The sequence below is a fragment of the Perca fluviatilis genome, chromosome 15 (assembly GCF_010015445.1).
Source record: "Perca fluviatilis chromosome 15, GENO_Pfluv_1.0, whole genome shotgun sequence".
Lineage (NCBI taxonomy): Eukaryota > Metazoa > Chordata > Actinopteri > Perciformes > Percidae > Perca > Perca fluviatilis.
The window spans coordinates 18,132,501-18,144,917 of NC_053126.1; the positions used below are offsets into that span (position 1 = coordinate 18,132,501).

At 37.3% G+C, this 12,417-nt stretch overlaps 1 protein-coding gene and 1 long non-coding RNA gene across 5 annotated transcripts in view; one reads left to right on the forward strand and one right to left on the reverse strand.

Annotated features, from left to right (window-relative positions):
* elfn1a (extracellular leucine-rich repeat and fibronectin type III domain containing 1a) overlaps nucleotides 1-12,417 on the forward strand; it is a 77,028-nt gene that overhangs the window by 47,679 nt on the left and 16,932 nt on the right. For 2 of the 4 annotated variants that reach the window (XM_039825386.1, XM_039825385.1), the window contains exon 2: nucleotides 7,408-7,498. The exons of 1 other annotated variant lie outside the window; for it this stretch is intronic. The gene's annotated coding sequence lies outside the window, so the exon portion shown is untranslated. Of the gene's footprint in view, nucleotides 1-7,407; nucleotides 7,509-12,417 lie in introns of all 4 variants that reach the window. One more of the 4 variants, XM_039825387.1, reaches the window with a different exon arrangement.
* On the reverse strand, nucleotides 3,643-7,079 carry LOC120574888. The gene is made up of 3 exons (XR_005641920.1): nucleotides 7,020-7,079; nucleotides 6,868-6,932; nucleotides 3,643-4,134 (listed from the first exon to the last, which is right to left on the reverse strand). It is a non-coding gene; the product is annotated as an uncharacterized LOC120574888 (long non-coding RNA).

Here is a 12,417-nt window from a genome sequence, read left to right on the forward strand (position 1 = left end):
AAATGCATTAAATGTAAAGAGGGCATCGTATTGAAATGCTGAAATAACCCTGTTTGAAGAAGAAGAAAACTGATATTTTAAACAATTTTTATAAAAATGTTGATTTCCCAATGATGCTATCAACAGAACTGTGGGATTCTTAATGGACTTGTTTTGCAAGCCTCAGAATCACCGTTTGAATTCAAGTCTCATGATGGCAGTGATGATTGGACTCATTTTAAATTAATGCTTGAGCTATTGGTGAGATTTTGCTCTGCTGTAGGTCTTAATTTAATCGTGGCAGCAGTGCTCGAGATATTCTGCCGCTGCTTCTTGATATGATCTTTACTTGGAAGCCGCTGGACAGGAAAGTCACTGCAACATCAGTGTTTCATTGCACCATATGTTTTTCGCAGATGCCTTTAACGTTCGCTCATGAGAATATCAGAGAACGTGCTAAACATTCAGATATACTGAAATGGGATTATTTCCTGGTAAAATAAAGGTTAATAAATAAAAAAATAAAAAAAATACTGAAAATTATTAGTGCTGAAAATGAAAACAGTGTGCGCTTTACATGACTTTATGCATCTCTGTAATGAAATTTCACAATGTATCATGAAGCCTTTCTTTTCCTGAAAGGGCCTCTATGCATTAGTCTGTCTTTCAATGTGCACTTGTTCAAAACTGTTCTTCTCAGTCAATCCCAGAATACTAGCAAACAATGCCCTCTTCAGCTGGTCCTGCCCTGAAGAAAATCTGCTATAAGCATTAAAGGCAGTGGAATAAAACCATGCAGAGCCCCTGTTATACTTGTCATCCTTTCATTCCACCTCACTTATTCCAAATAATAACAAATTACAGCCTGTGTCACTCAAGAGATCTGACTTTAATCGAGAATAAAAGTCAATATGATGCTTCATAAGATGTTCCTGATGAACAATCCTGGAAAGCAAAAGTGGACATGGGAGTACATGTCTTTGTCACATGCATGTGTGCAAGGCCACTTTTGGTCACAGAGTGCCATTCTGTTACTATTCATTACTATTCAGAGCTCGCCTGGAAGCAAAAAAGAAAAAAAATACTGTACGAGGCAAGGATCAGACATTAAATGAATGATTCCCCATGCAAAACAAAACAGCCCCAGAGTTACTTAATAGGTTTTCTACGTTGTACCCCGGGGTCCACTCTGTTCACAGAGGACAGAAATGGCTTGAACAAAAGATTGTGAATGCACTTCTGAAATGAAATGTCAACAACAGGGTTTCCCTCAATGTGGCAAAGGTTAAGTGCCCAGCTTTTATATGTTAAAACAACACAAGAGGCATCACAATTAGAGTGCCAGGTTCTTAAAGAGATTATTGTATAATAAAATACTGACAGAAAGTAATGTACTTTACATTTTTAATATGATGATAAACACACCTTCAAAAAAATCTTAAATTCTAGCAGAATGTATTGTGAAATTAATTTAAGTTTTCTTGAAGGAATATAGTGGTTGATATTATTTCTTTGGTGAATTGCTCGCAAATTCAAGGTCTCTTCAAAAGTTGCTTACTGTACTTCTCTGATGATCTAAAAGGCTGTAGATCTTAAAACAACACACGTTTAAGGACTGTACAAAAATTACTAGGCAGAGCAGAAAATAGGGAGGGTAATGTAATTTTTCTTTTTTGTTTGCTGAAGGAAGGGCATTCTAAGTTTTTTTCCTTTTCCATTTAAGTCCATAATTCAATTTAATTTCATATTTGTGATTTTTATTATATGAAAAAAATACAAAATAATACCATCAGAAGATGGTTTCCATGTGCTTTTAGGCATATGCAGAGGATATAGGGTGGGGTGAGAAGATATTGCAGTGAACGAGCCTTTGAGCACAGAGCTGTTGCCTGTTCGTCACCATTTTGTTATATTTCCCATGAATACATTATTTTGAGATATTAGGGGGAGGGTATTGTAGTTTTTGTAGTAGTTTGTAGTAAAAAGGTGGTCCAAAGAAAATTTTGTAGGATGTAGTTGTCTTAAAGTCCCTTCATTATTATTTATTTAGAAAAGGAGGACAACACATCGAACACTTGTAGAAATACTAAATTGATAATCAAGCAGTATGTGATGTTACTGTGCATTCACAAAGTATACAGTATCATTAGGTGAACTATTAGCAGAATCATACAATTTAAATCACAAATAAATTGCATGTAACTCTTATAGGATCTTGTAAGACTGTTAAACCACAATGTGCCTCTATCCATCTATTTAATTTTATTTTACATAAAGTAGCACGTACAATTTAACTTGAGATATGGGATTTTATGGCAGTTTCTTGCATTAGCTGTTTTAAAATATTTAAGCAAATCTCAGTAGATAAATGTCTCAAAATGTGTCATGGTTAATTTTTTAGTTTCTGTAGACCAAAACCTCCCACACGCTCAGAGTAGTGCAGTCATTTTGTACCTTAGCAGTAAAGTCTATAACCAGCCATGTTTTATTTTTCTGTCGAGCCATTACATCATTATGTGTGCTCTAGAAAGCATGCCATGCTACTTAAATATTGAATGAGTGAAGGAATAGCACACCAGTATCTTGCTTTCATGAAGCTATCAGGAAACCCATTCTGTCTCCAAATGTGTTTTTTACCATCAACAGCATTTTCTATGGTTGAGGGTACTGTAAGTATTACTGCACGTCTATTTTTAGAAAGGCAATTTCAAAGTTTACTGTGTGCATACGCATGCACATGGCAAAGTTAGATGGAAGTATTCTTGTGTGTTTGTGTGCATTTGTGTGTGTGTGTGTGTGTGTGTGTGTGTGTGTGTGTGTGTGTGTGTGTGTGTGTGTGTGTGTGTGTGTGCATGCATGTTGCTTTGCTTAAGGCTTATTGTTTGTGGGTTCAACAGGCAGCGCAAACTCTTTTATTCTCCACAGGGGAAACTAGCTGTGTTGCTCTCCACTTCCATACCTTCAGGCTTAACTGAGATTGAGTCACTCAGATGTAAAACCAGGAACTTAACATCTTGAGTATGACTGTAGCAAATATGTAAATCTAATAACTTTTCCCCTGGTTCAGTTATCTCATGGTCAGTTGGAACCACCTGCATTTTTCTATCCCGACACAGCCCCAGTTAGTGATTCATTTCGTTATATAGAAACTGCTTTTATTTTATTCAATGTTGTTGGTAATGATTCTATGATTCTACATCAGTGGCCCTTTCAAAGACCAGCGATAGTTTTAGCCAGTCTGCTGCTCACTCTGTCTGTTGCTTGTGACTGTGCAACATGCTACAAAGATGTTTTGTGCTAGTGAGGTACTGAAATCCTTGAGTAGCAACTCAGTGTTGGTGAAGTACGTAACAGGACCACCTAAACCTCGTCATCATGTCAAAAATTGTCTTATTTAATACAAGTTACTCTGACTGAAGTGTACCGCGCAAGGAGCATAAAATGGGTACATTACTGAAAAGCAACACTCTTGTCACATCTTCACACTTTTTACACTGATATTTATTTCTGTTTGGCCACTGGCCAACGGAAGCTAAGACATAATATAACAAGGTAATATAAACTACTTTAGCACACTAATCTCTTCAATTAATGAAGGGGCACAACAAGATGTTTTGACTTATTTTTTATTTATTTATTTAATTTTTATTTTTTACACAGGAAGATGAGGAGGGCACACATAACTTGACTTGGGGTTACTTCTTTTCTGAATATTTTAACTGCTCTCATTTCAAATAGATTGCACCCGACCAGTCTTACAAACTAGATTTTTTCTAAAGCCTCCACTTAGGACAGTGATAGCACAGATCAAACGAAATTAACTCAAACATCCTTTATACACAATAACTAAATATTTCTACACTGTGACGGTTGTCATCTCATAGAAAGTTGACGTTGGACAGAATAAATTGGCAGTGATTTTAATTCTGAACAGTTGCGTCAAGCTGTGTATCCCAGCAAGCTATTTTTGTCCTCGTATCAATGTGCGCTGCTCTGCACGTCAGCAGCTGGGCAGAATCAGTCAGATCGCTGCCAGTGCTCAACCTTTCAATGCTCTGGGTCAGCATCCTGGAGATGTGCCAGAAAGCTCCTGAAGACCATCTGGGGGCTGTTTCTCCAAGGCTGCAACCTGACCAATCGTCACGTACATCATGTCTTATGAAAAGCAACACAAAAGAGGAGAGTCGTTGGACAGTAAGAACGTGTTCAAAAGAGAGAGCACGGTGGATGGATACTGCTCCACGTCCACATAAAAGTGTCAATAATTCGCAAAAATAGGGATATTAAAGACTCCCTCTTAGTGTCTGTAAAAGATTATTACAAGAAAACAGATTATTATTATTATTATTATTATTATTATATGACATTAAGTTAAGTTCCATATAGTGTTACAAAATAAGGTGTTACATACATTATTGTATGCAACACCTTATTTTGTAAATACGGTACGCTCTGCGATTCCCTGCAATGTCCTGCTATGTCCTGCTATGTCCTGCTGTGTCCTGCCGCGTCCATTGCGTCCACCCATGCTCTGCTGTGCCACGCTACATCCCGTAACGCCCTGCTGTGCCCGGCTATGACATGAACTACTACGACTACCATTGTAGTCACTGTTCCATTATCTTTATTGTGACTATTACGCCACTGTTCATCACACCCCCAACCGGCCCGGTCAGACACCGCCTACCAAGAGTCTGGGTCTGCCAAGGTTTCTTCCTAAAAGGGAGTTTCTCCTTGCCACTGTCGCAATAACCACTGCTAATACTTGCTCTTGGGGGAATTATTGGAATTGTGGGGGCTTTGTAAATTATAGAGTGTGGTCTAGACAAACTCTATCTGTAAAGTGTCTCGAGATAACTGTTGCTATGATTTGATACTATAAATAAAATTGAATTGAATAGTAAAACTATTTTAATGAGGTAAATTCACATAACAATAGACTCCCTCTAACTGTAACCTGAACACAGTTGCTACTGTAGTCAAGCAGCATCTACATAATCATTACCAACATCTTACTGTGCATAGAGGACACATTGTTTATCTTCGAAGCTTCTATTTGCCAACTTCATGGTGGGCGCCAACGTGACAAACCTATCTTCATCTGATGCACAACAACATACATGCCTAATGGACTACAGATGGAAATTAGCCCTTGGGCTACAATCTGTGTACTGTTGTACATGTTCATCAAATGTGCATTGTCCTGAAATAATAAAATTCAAAATTTTAAAATAAATAAAAAAAAAACAACATGAAAAATAATTATTTTCTCCCATAAAAGTTGCTTTTCTTTGTATTTAATTCCCTTTTGGAGCCACTGTGAACATGTGTGAATGTGTTTTGAGGGGAAATTCTTAAACAACCTGTCTGTTAAAACCCAATGGGGGCGGAATGTTCCCTCTTGGAAATAGGATGGCAGGCAGGGGCAGCTGCAGGACTGACCCTGCCAAGGACAGAGAGCTTCCCATGCCTGTTCAATGCCATAAAATGGGTCATTGAACAGCTAAATGGAGTCATTATGATGAGTAATTAAAAGAATACTGCTGAAGACTCCCAAACTCGCCTTTTCTCTTGGTTCCGCTTCTTTTTGTTTTGTCACGGGCCTTTGGTGAAAGGCAGCTGCCTTGGGCCACTTAAACTATCACCCCTTTCACTGGGATGCAAATAGCAGCCTTAGCAGCTAATTGAATAACATTATCTATTGTCCTCTCATTTACTGAAAATGATTTCCATTACTGATTGTTGGAGATTGAATTTTGCTGGTGCTTTTCATCTGATACAGCGTGTCAAACTCTGAATCACAAGGGTTGAGAACACAGAATTGTTTCATTAAAGCAAGAAGAGTAATATGAATACTGATTGTGCAGTAATCTGGAGCTTGTATTATGCAGATATTACGTACCAGTATGTAGGTGGGAAAATTGCTGCTTGGCATCGCTGCATCAAGACTCAATAAACAGAATCAAAAAAGCAAGAACCAAACATGTACAGAAGATGAGGAAATCATGTTTCATTTCTATTTCACTATTGTGGTAAATACAAAACATCTGTCTCTCTTTAGCACAAAGCTTATGTTTCTCTTTGATTTTAACTTCCAAAACAAAATGCATTAAGTTCAATTCAATTTCAATTCAATTTATTTATAGTATCAAATCATAACAACAGTTATCTCGAGACACTTTACAGATAGAGTAGGTCTAGACCACACTCTATAATTTACAAAGCCCCAACAATTACAGTAATTCCCCCAAGAGCAAGCATTAGCAGTGGCTGTTGCGACAGTGGCGAGGAAAAACTCCCTTTTAGGAAGAAACTTCGGCAGACCCAGACTCTTGGTAGGCGGTGTCTGACGGGGCCGGTTGGGGGTGTGATGAACAGTGGCGTAATAGTCACATTAAAAAAAGCTGTGCCCATGCAGCCTTCCCAGGGCGTTGTGTGCAGCCCATTCTCATTTACTTTACAGGGAGTCATTAAGATGATAGGGGGGGGGCGGGAAACTGATGTTTGATTAATTAATAAAACTAACTTTGGCAAGACCGGGCACTGAAACAAAGGATTTCATGAGCTTCTGCTTGCTAGATAAGGTTAATGAGGTGGTTCAGATATTTTTGAAAAAAAGAAATTAGAAAAAAAGCATGCTGTTAAATTCATTTCGGAGACCGCAATGCCAAAAGAAGGTTATCCTTTGAAGTAGCAGCTTTTTATTACATGCTCCATTAAGACAGGACTCCATGGAAAGACATGTTGGCTTAAATACCTTGTTTTATGAAAGTGTTAAAGGGATACTTTGCCGTTTTTTAACCAACTTTGTATCATAATAATGTTAGTATTAAATTAACTATGTTAAACATCCCTCCATTTTACCAGTGCCCAGATCTTTCTACTCACAGGCCAGCAGAAAAACCTCCAAGTTATGCGTTCTGCGTCAAATGCTGTTTCACTGTAACCACAGACTGTACTTTGCGTACAGACACAAAGAGTTTAGAAGCGGATCGAGAGAGAGAGCCACTTAATGTTTTCAAAAACATATTTGAGCTTACCGTTTAACTGTTATACAAGATTGTTTGTGACCAGCCGGCCGCCATTCTGTGTCAATCGGACAAGCTTGCATTGCATCACCCACCAGCGGGAGCATTTATTGGTCCAGTGCAGCGCAGTGCATTCTGGTAGTTGTAGGTTTTCTACCTTTTGAGCAAAAGGGAATATCACAGTTTTTTTTTTCTGTTTCTCTGTTCATATAGCACCAATTTCAAAAATGTTTGCGCCGTTCTACTGCATAGACAGTCTAGTTTTATGAAAAAACCCTCTTTACTTTGGTGAAATACTTCTTCACTTGTAAATATACAAAAAACATTCACTTTATTGCTAAAAAAACATCTTAATAGAAAATGACCTAATATGTTTCTCTATCATTTAATTTTCCCTCAGAGTTCAAAAGGAGAAATCAGTTAACATCTGCACTGCTGGAGGATACCAGGGATGCTTTCTCACACTGAGGACTTCAACCTAGATTCCAGAGGTAATTGCAGGTATTTTGCTTGCAGCTTGAGTCAACTGCAGCTCTGCATGAGCAAACGGCCCATAAGAGGATCACAGAGAATCCATCTCTAATCCACTGGTCAATACACACGACAAGTACAGTACAGTGCCAAAGACATGTCACTCGAAGGACATGTCATCCTGAGAGTGGACAGTCTGAATATCACTCTTTGGAGTCGTGTTGTGTTCAGATTCCCTGTTGCTACCTCTGCTTTTTCATTTACATTAGAATGTCAGCTCCACAAGCAAATAGGTTTATTATAGGATTTAGAAGGTGGAGTGTTTTAAACTTAGTGGGAACATAAGAATGAAAGTCTCGTTTGTGTTCTAGTTCTATTTTTATAACCCACTTCCAACCGCCTGGATAAATGAATTTATAACAACTATTGTGTTACAAATGATATTCCTCCTCTAACGACTAGAATATATGAAATGATTTTTTCACTATAGCTAAACTTGAATTATTCAAATAATTAAAAACATAAAAAATGGCCCAATAATCATGGTGGGGGGAAAAGCAAACCTGCACCAAAATATAAATCAGTGTCAATTATTTCAGTCAATTTAATAAGTTTATCACCACCCTTCTGCCTTAGAGTTACTAGGTCTGCATATGGGTAGGCCTGTCACAATTATTATATAACATAATCGCCTGATCGTAATTATTTGAGCTGACCGTGATCATTTTGCATAATCGTTGGATTCCACAATCAAGGGAATTTAAAGCCAATGTTACAAATGTGGCAACAAATAGAAGGTGAATTACAGTAGGTGTCTACCTGAGCATAAGGTTCCAATATCAGAAAAAAATAAAAAAATACATGGAAAAACAGAGCTGGGCTATCTACAGTATATCTTACTGCTGTTGGGCAGGTTCTTTTGTTTCAGCTCATATGAGACTGTATTTGTTGCAATTCGAAGCAAGATTATATCAGAGCAGTGCCGATAACGGCTCTCTTTTAATTTATCGCAGAGAGTCTCCTCTACGAATGCAGCAGTGTGTTTGAAAGCTCTGGAAAAGTTATCTAGGAAACTTATCCAGCTTTTCTAAATTTAATATTTCACATGAAAATGTTAAGATGGAAACATGGTATTATTAGAGTAGCGTTGGTCCTTTCAGGAATGGTTTAATGTACGAGAGAGAGAGAGAGAGAGAGAGAGAGAGAGAGAGAGAGAGAGAGAGAGAGAGAGAGAGAGAGAGAGAGTGAGTGATGGATAAGAAGACAGGTGTTGGCGATCAGAGCAGAGAAGAAATTAGCAGTAGAATTGTATAGTAAATGAACAGTGTAACCCCAAAGTGTGCATAACTCGGCCCTGGAGGCAAAACAAAGTCTTCCCTGTCTGATAACTGAAGCAGGAACATTTAACACTCGCTTTGTGTTTCCCTGTTGCATATTACTGCTTACTTTTGAAAAAAAAATAAGCCTCCTTCTACATTAATTAAATGTCTTGAACCATGTTTTGTGTTTTTGTGTTGTGCTTAATTTGTATGACTATTAATCGTCAACTAAAATTCATGATTGTGACAGCCCTACATATGGGCATAATTAAGTTAAGTTAAGCTTTCATATACTATACTACCCAACGATCCTTTTAAAAATACAACAGTTTTTTTCTTTGGTTTTTCTGTCCCTTTTTCTTTCCACCAAACAACAAATGAGTACTTTCATTGGCTGATGTGTGTAGGGTGACAGGAAGAGTAGGTGCACACTGAACAATTAGTGCTAATTAAGAGGCTGTTCACAGAGGGGCATGGCCTTAGAATTTTAATCATCGCTGACTCACTTTCTGGGAATACATTTCCATAACCTGCACAACCTTTCTGTTTAACTGACTCACTAGTTACATAGCTAGTCTGTCATGTAAAGCAGAGCAGATGGGGAGTGCCCTTTGGCTTCATTAAGGCACGTCAGCAGCAGTAGAGTTCTAAATTTAACACGTTCTTTTTGCCGTTTACTTAATTGTAGCAGAATAATAAAAAAGTGAACTGTAGGCTTTAATAATTAATTCCTACAGCCTTCTGTGTCCTAGATGTAGTTAAATGAAACTCATAGATATTTCCACTATGTCCAATACTTAGCTCAGTTAGCATGTTAATAGCATTCATTTTACATATCACCATCTAAATCAGCTTGCAACAAGACATTCAGTTTAGGAGTTCTGCCAGAAAGCACTTAAATGGATATTGAATCTTCTTTTTTAGTGTTACTAACCAAAGAAATCCTCTTTGTTTTATGTTTGAAGTATTTCTTTCATGTTTCTTTATCATGTTCAGTTTTTGTTTCAAATAGGAGCAGGTATTTATGGCATTTTTATTTAAACTCGAAGTTGAGAGACAATGAGCCTTTGTATATATTCTTGTCAATCATGAAAGGAAAGACATGTTTGGACAGACTTAAAAAATAAAATCCCACATTGTACATATCAAATATGTGTTGGAGTGCTGGATCAATTGAATGATTTTGATTTAATCCTCACTGCCTTTTAAGTACAGCCAAAGGGATTTTTTAAGTTAGTGACGAGGCTGTGAGCCCAGAGCTGGAGAGGGACAACAAAACTTGCAGTTTAATTATTTTATTTGTCCAGACCAATATTCTTTAAGGGGACCCATTATGTTTCCTTGCAGCGGTATGTGCTTTTATACTACTGATTTACAGTTTACAGAATGTGCAATGTGCACTACAGGAGGAAAAGTCCTTCCCACTTTAAGAAACACTGGGCCTCAAGCAGGAACATTTTCATATTCTTAACCTATCATCTCCCTTACTTTTTCCTTAGGCTTGCTCGTACGAGTGTTTCAAGTCAGATTCACCAGACTGTCTTAACCGCACACACTTGACCTAAACCTAAACCTCTGATGAGCCTGATGAGTGCCACCTGTTAATGAGGAGGTGTGTGTAATGTGTATCATTACCATACTGAATGTCCCTAAAATATGCCAAATGAGGCTACCTGTTAAGCTCACAAAAATGTTACCAACAAGTAGACAAAAGGGAGCAGGCAAAGCCATAAAATATTTAGTAGTGTCAGTAGTAGTGTTAAAGAAAGCTATTAAAAAAAAACAGAAAAAAAAACATTAATAGCACAGCTGCCAACAACATGTCATGAGCAGCACTGTACTGTGAGAGAAGTAAGGAGGGAACGGTTAGACATTAAGTTAAAAATAAAACCATCCTTCTAAAGCAATGACTTATATGAAAGGGGCTTAAGGTGCTATGGCAATAACAGAGATATCAGACGGGATAATATTATAGCCTACAGTAGATGTTGTTATACTGTCAGGAACAACAGAATATTATACTGGACAGTTGCAGCTGTTGGAGTGAGAGAATTGTTCTAGCAACTACTAACTGTATTGACAAATTGACAAAAAAAAGGATAAAATCTTAAAAACTTCAAACTTCATTCAAATCAGTGTATTGGGAAGCCATGATGATGATAATCTGGTAAACAGGATATTCATTTTGCATCAAGTCTCTTTTTCGTTCTATATTTTAATTTCAGTATTTAGTTCTGTGAGAAAAGGCATGTACATGACTCATAGCACAGGTCTGGATTATTTATTTGTAAATTACGTTTGTACAAGAAAATCCAAAGTATGAGAAAATGATTGACATTCTCTTAAATGACGTGTGTGCCACCTAAGAACTAATCTGTTTACGAGTAGTTCTTGCCTGAGGCCCTGTGTTTTATTGTAAACAAACACTACTGTATGCCTCTAGTGTAGGGCTGCAACTGACGGTTATTTTCATAGTTGATTGATCAATTAGTTGCTTTGTTTATAAAATGTCAGAAAATGGTGAAACATTTTGAAAAAAGCCCAAGATTACCTCCTCAAATTACTAAAAGATATTCAGTTTACTGTGGGTCTCACTACATGTAAAAACCTATCAACATCGCCGTAGAGTCATTGATCATTGTGATGATTATTCTCCCGACCAGGTCACAGCTAGGCCAGTAACAATTATTGCATAATTGTCTAATTGTCAATTATTTTACATAATCGCGTTTTCTTTGTTTAACCGCAATTTATTGCTAACATTAGCTAAGGTCTTAAGACGTATGATTGGTAGTTTTTGATTTTGTTTAGATATGCCAAATTGTAATTATAGAAGTGATTATTGGTCGGACTATATATTTTAATTGTTGGCACTTGAGCCTTTACAAAAATGACAAGAGGGGATATAGTTAGAAAATATGTTTTATGATAATAAAGAGGTGTTGTTTACTTCATAGGCTGTGTACAGTGTTTTACATTATCTAGGTCACATGACAGTGATATAACCAAAAAATGTATCCTGGAATTCATTTAAAACTTTAATTTGTTTAAAAAAGCAATACATAAATACATATTTTTTAAATTTGACTGAAAGAGACAATTATATTGTTAATTGCAATTATTACTGAGACAATTAATTGTACAGCAAAATATGGAGTTGTTACAGCTCTTACAGCGTTATCCCTGTCAAACTGTATAGTGCCAGCTCCTACATCAACCTGGATTCCTAATTGATGGCACTAGAGAAGAGTTACTTGAATGGATTACTGTAAAGAACATCATGGATTAGCCTGTGGGAGACATGGATCCCGAGGGAGCCTTAAATTGGTCACATAAAGTGATTATAAAACATCCGCATGGTTGGCAATTATTGGGCTCCCTCCTCATCAAAGAAATTGAACCCTTCCTCTACATTTGCTCACAGCATTGATTCGACTCTAGCCTGTTATATCTCACGTTGGATGCAGAGGTGTTTGTTGGCGCCCAAGCAGTACAATGATCAATGCCCACAGGAAGGAAAACAACTGGCTGTTTATGTAGTTGCATTTACTAGGATGTCAAGTTGGTAACTGTATAAAACCAGTCTGTTTTTTTAGGCAAGATCGATGCAATATACCACA